General features: G+C 42.9%; 1 protein-coding gene across 2 annotated transcripts in view; it reads right to left on the bottom strand.

Moving 5' to 3' along the window:
- The window catches only part of PSMD14 (proteasome 26S subunit, non-ATPase 14), an 84,484-nt gene extending 80,546 nt beyond the window's left edge, over window positions 1-3,938 (bottom strand). Inside the window, exon 1 of one of the 2 annotated variants that reach the window (XM_081095921.1) lies at window positions 3,633-3,938. The gene's annotated coding sequence lies outside the window, so the exon portion shown is untranslated. The remainder of the gene's footprint in view (window positions 1-3,632) is intronic. The other variant, XM_081095922.1, reaches the window with a different exon arrangement.
- Between the last annotated feature and the right edge of the window lie 2,062 nt (window positions 3,939-6,000).

Genomic DNA, 6,000 nt, shown 5'->3' on the forward strand with positions numbered 1-6,000 from the left:
AAGATACTGGGTAGCCTGGCTGTCATGGCTCAGTGGTTGAGCATCAACCTATGAACCAAGAGGTTACGGTTTTGATTCCTGGTCATGGCACATGCCCGGGTTGCGGGCTGTATCCTTAGTAGGGGGGTGTGCAAGAGGCAGCCAATCAATGGTTCTCTCTCATCATTGATATTTCTATCTCTCTCCCTTCCTCTCTGAAATCATTTAAAATATACTTAAAAAACAAACAAAATTACTGGACATATTTCACGGCACTAAATGAATCACAATGGAGAGAAGGGACCTGCATTTTGAAGAATTTAGCAAAGGGATTCATAAAATTAAAGTGCTACACAATAAAAACATAAAATTCAAGTGTTACACTATAAATGAGAATTCTTCCAATTCTTAGAAATAAAAGCAACATAAAAGGTCTATGGTTCTAAACCAAGTGTTTACACCTATCAAAAGGTGGAGGACTCAAGAGCTCATTTCTGATATGATTAACTTAAAATATGGTCAGATAATATGAATGAAGTGTTTAGTTACATGTATTATGCCACACATACAGTAATGTACACTAACTAGTAAAAACAGTACAATGTATCATTATTTTCAAAAGGTTATTAATTTTCCATTTTTTCATCTTCTGAGTTAATATCTGATTAGAACTTGATATAGTTAGATAATGTCCATGATGTATGTAATTAAAATACATCATTCCCAAATATTTATAGGAAGTTTATGGAACCATGAATGGACTTAAAAAAAACAGATCCTCCAAAACTATCTTAATCTTGATTAAGCATGTGATAATTTTTTAAACATACATTTTGACTGGTTTCAGAGAAGGAGAGGAAGAGAGAGATAGAAACATCAATGATATGAGAGAATCATTGATTGGCTGACCCCTACTGGGGATCGATTCCCACAACCCAGCCATGTGCCTTGACCAGAATCAAAACATGACCTCCTGGTTCATAGGTCGATGCTCAACCAAGCCAGCCAGGCAGAATGTGATTTTTTATTTTTACTTTTCAACCTTTTCACAAGAGCCTCTGGTATCCCAATAATTCATAAAATTCAAACAAAATCATGAAGCCCTTAGCTGTTTGGGTTTACTATTAAGTTTCTCATTTTCCTTCTTCACTTCCCAACCCATGCAGTTAAATACTATTATTTCTCAAACTGATGCTAAATGCTTTTAAAACTACTCCACATTTGTGATCTCACTGTATTTCTAATTCCTCCACTCTGATTTGTGGAACGTAATTAGGAACTTCTTTCACATTCTTAAGGGCTTTCTTCAGTGGAAGAGATACAAAGAGTCAACATTAAACTTAATTATATAAACAGGATTTCGAAAGCAAGATTCTCCCCCTTCACCACAGAGTGTGGATAGAATTATAAGTAACTCTTGTGGTGTCTCCTAATTACGGCATTCAAGTGAAACAGTTATTAAGTACCACCATGTTTATAAGGTAATACAAAAATAGAGCCACTAAGAAACTTAGTGACTTGCACTGAAAACAATTTACAATCTACTTGGGGAGGCATGATATAAACACATGAAAAATACCTAAAGTGAAAGGACAGCAGAGTAGGAGAGCCTGAAAGGCTCTGCAGGCAATCAAACCTAGATTTGAATCCCGGTTTCAACACCTACTTATTACAGGATCTGGAACAAGATACAGTGCCTTCTTCTAGACCAGAGGTGGGGAACATCCAGTCCCCGGGCCGTATAAGGCCCTCGAAATAATTTGGTTTGGTCCTGCCAAGGCATTAGGGCTGAGTTAATTAAATGTTTGACCAAATATAGCAGGCTAATTTTTAAGCTGATAATTTTGTATGGCCTGAGAATGATGTTATAAATATCCAAATGGCCCTTGGCAGAATAAAGGTTCCCCACCCCTGTTCTAGACTATAATTCAAATGGGACCACCTACCTTGCAAATCTGTTGCAAGAATAAATACAGAGCACCTAATATAGTCCCTGGAACATTATAGGTACTCAATAACTTTTGTTGTTTTTACTATATTATTATCTTTGAGCTGAAAAAGATTATTGAATCCAATTCTCATTTTACAAGTGGGGACATGAAAGTGTCACAAAATGGAATATGAATGTCAAATAAGTACAAGAAACAGGGTATTTGACAAGTTCATGAGTAAGAAACCACAGGAGAATCCAAGTAAGGCTTCCACAGGTGGACACTGATTTATGAAACGAACATTGCTTTCTATTGAAATTGGAAAAAAAATAAAAGCACCATTGCTTCTTGGTACTGATTTGCAAACAGGGGTTCTGAACTTGGAAACTAAACGCACAGTTTACACGACAAGTATAAGAAGAGAACGAACCCATGTCAGCGAAGTTAAAATGCAGCTTTTCCGTTAGAACAGCAATACAGTATTTTCTAAACACCCAGAGCAAAAAAAAAAAAAAAAAAAAAAAAGTCTCCTAAATTCAACAGGTCCTGCAGGCTTCACGGAACGATCATGAAATCTTTCTCCCACTGGCCAGATGTAATTTTGTTCTGGGACAAGTTTAAGACAATATCCAGGCTTTCCATTAAATACCGCTTCCCTAAACATATTGTAACCAGTTAATTCTGAGCGACTATGCCTTAATCTCTCCAAATGCACAAAACACCATACACTTTGTTTGAACCACATAATGTAAACTTTGAAGGTTGGCAGGCTTACAGGAAGGTCACCATTGTGTCAATCACCTCCACTAGAACTGTATTCAGTTCCTGTTTGTTACTTCAGCATTATCAGTGATTGTCTTGTTGCTGTCCTCATAAACATTTTAAGTCAGCAGCCCTAAAAACACTTTTGTGAGCAATGAAAAAAAAAATTATTTTCACCCCAGAATTATATTTCTATGCTAATTTTCAAAGTCTCTCTCTTTCCTGCCTCTCCCAAGAAACCTTTCTCAACTTTTGGTACCATCTTCATTTCAAAACTTCTACATCCGGTCACCAGGTTCAGATTCTGATTCTCACAAAAAGCTTACGTTTTTCTTCTTTTGACTGAAATGAAGTGAACGTCCCCAGCAAAACCAAGAGGTAACACACAGAAGCTGGTTTCTACTTTACTGAGAAACAGGAAATGTAAGCAATTCCCCAACAGCTACTCATTGGAGGTTAAGTTAAAAGTAATTTAAAAAGCCGGGATAACCACACATTGTTTCGCAGGTTTTCAAGATGAAAAACCAGTGAATCTCTGGGGTTTTTGTTTGTTTTTTGAAGGGAGCTAAAAACCTAACACGAAAAGTCCGGGGCTACGGGAAGGACAAGTAAGTGATCAAGCCGGCATGCACTCAATTAGAAAATTAATTTTCTTCTCTCCTTTGTCTGCTCTGTCTGCTTTCCCAAACAGCAGGAACTCCCCATGGGGCACCCAGGCGGCCCTGAGCACCGGCCCTCCCCGTCCAGTAAGGGGGTCCCAGGATGCGGATCCGGGGGCCGGAGCACCGGGAGGGGAGGACACACCGAGACCTGACTCTGCCCCAGGCCCGAGCAGCCCTCCGCCAGGGCCCGGGCCTCCCGCGGCGACTCGGCCGGGGAACGTGACTCAGGAAAGCGCGGGGTGGCCGCGGCCTAGCGCGCTGTGTCCGCGGCCTCCGGGCCCGGCCCTCCCCGTCTTACCTGGGGGCGGGCGGGGGTCCGCGGCCTGGACCCTGGTCTTCCCGCGGCGGTGACGCGGCGGCGGCGGGGCGGCGGCGGGGGGTCAGACTCGGCCCGGATCTGGCTCCGCGAACCGGCGATGAATCAGCCCGATTCCATTCAAAAGAGTCGCCCAGGCCTCCGCCGCGAAGTACTTCCGGGTTCACGGCTCCGCTTCGGCTTCCGTTCCCCCGAAGGCCAATGGGAGACGACTCGGGAGCCGGCGGCGTCCCCGAAGGACCGCCCCGGACGGTCTGCCTGGGCGGCCGAGCTTCCCGGGTCCGCGCTGGGAGGGCGGGGCGGACGGGGCGGAGTCGGCCTCCGCGGCTCCGACAGCCTCTCTCTCCCCGACCTCCGAGCGCCCGGATCTGGGATGCCGGGTTCCCAGCCCGGCGGGGGCGGGCGGGGGATGGAAGTGCAGATGGCGGAGATCGGAGCCCCGTCGCTCCGTCCACCGCGGTCCTACTCGAAAACTAAACGCTTCCCTGGGTCAGCTGCGAAGCAAACGAGAAGGAGGAGGGTGTGACAAGAAGAGGAATCGGTCGGAGGCCCATTTCCGTAGTGCCACCTACCCCCTTGTCTTCACCGCGTTGCAAGGATTGGATTTCAAGGAAAACCAACGTTTTACCAAGTGTTAAAGCCACTTATTTGAGGCTCAGTTGAATTGGCAGGGCTTAAGGAATCATTTACTCGTGTTTCTCCGTGTCATTTGCATTAACAACAATGTTTTATCCATTTACCTGATCTGTGCTAGGTTTTAGCAAAAACGCCCAAGAAATGTTCACCAAGTCCCATTCACTTGGTCAGATGTCTTGCAAATAATAAGCATCTTTAGAACATTCCTAAGCCAAGAATGGTGATGAATTTACTGGGTGGAGGGGAAGAAGGGGTTATGGCATCTGAACTCAAGGCTGTTTGAGTGGTACAATTACAAAGAATTTCCCTCTCAAAGATGCTCCGTCTCTATCTAAAAAAAATACATAGATGATTTAAGCGTAGGTAATATTAATTATATTTGGATCCTCATCCTTATGTTTTCCCCCAAACCTATTCCTCCTCTGTTTACATTTTTGGTGAATGAACCCATCCTTAACCCATTTCCTAATCCAACCTGAGAGCAGACACTTCCCTCTTATTTACCTGTTCCCACTGGCTTTCCAATTTATCACCCTGGAAGTCATGAAGAGTTTAACCGGTAAAATAGCCTTCCCAATCCACCACTCCCCTCTGTTCATTCTCTCTACTTCATCCTTAACTCAGGCCTTCATCACTCTTTTCCTGTCATGCTGCAATAATCTCCTTGATCTCCCTGTCTCCAGTCTGTCCCCCTTCAATTCATTCTCCACTTGGTTGGCAAAGATTTTTTCCTGGCTGTGCAAATGCAGTCATGCCCCTTCTTGGCTAAAACCCTAACCAGTGGTTCTCAACCTTCTGGCCCGTTAAATACAGTTCCTCATGTTGTGACCCAACCATAAAATTATTTTCATTGCTACTTCATAACTGTAATGTTGCTACTGTTATGAATAGTAATGTAGATATCTGATATGCAGGATGGTCTTAGGCGACCCCTGTGAAAGGGTCATTTGACCGCCAAAGGAGTCGCACGACCCACGGGTTGAGAACCGCTGCAAACCTAACCCATAACATCTAATAAAAGATTAAAAATCTTCCAACTTTTTTGGAGCACCATTGCTCCACCCATTCTAAGGTATTTAGCTGGGATGAGATGTCCGTAGGGATTTTTTAAAAATTCTGACATATTCCTGGGAATCTGGAAGGAAATATACATGCTTAGGGCCATTTGATTGCTCAGGAAAGGCCTGAGAAGGCCTTAAGCTTTCACTTCTGCCTGCCCTTTAGGCTCTATATAAGTAAGAAGTAAAGACTAAGGTAGAGTTGTAAAGTCCTTGGTTGAGTGTGGAAGGCATGCCCCAACACACATATAAGATCCCTGGCAAGGACTGGGAGACTAATTAGTTGAAGATATTTAAGGAGATCTCTGGCCAGTCATCAGATGACCATTAAGCTAACGAAGCAAAGACTTCAGTGCTTACAACAAAGAACACAGACTTGAAGGAATGAATTCAGAAAAGTCACTAAGCCAACAACTATTAGAACAAACAGAAACAACAAAAATCCTGGGGAGAGAGTAGAATTTGATTTCCTGAGTTGCCATATTTTATTATTTTAAATGTCCAGTTTTCAAAATAAAAGTATTGAAAAAGTATGATACTTACAAAAAACAAAACAAAACAAGAATATAATGCCCATACTTAGGAGTAAAAGCAATCAGTAGGAACTATCCTTGAGAAACTATCCTTGGACTTATTAGATAAAGACTTTAAATAAG

Source organism: Myotis nattereri, assembly GCF_964212035.1.
Source record: "Myotis nattereri genome assembly, chromosome: 7".
Classification (NCBI taxonomy): domain Eukaryota; kingdom Metazoa; phylum Chordata; class Mammalia; order Chiroptera; family Vespertilionidae; genus Myotis; species Myotis nattereri.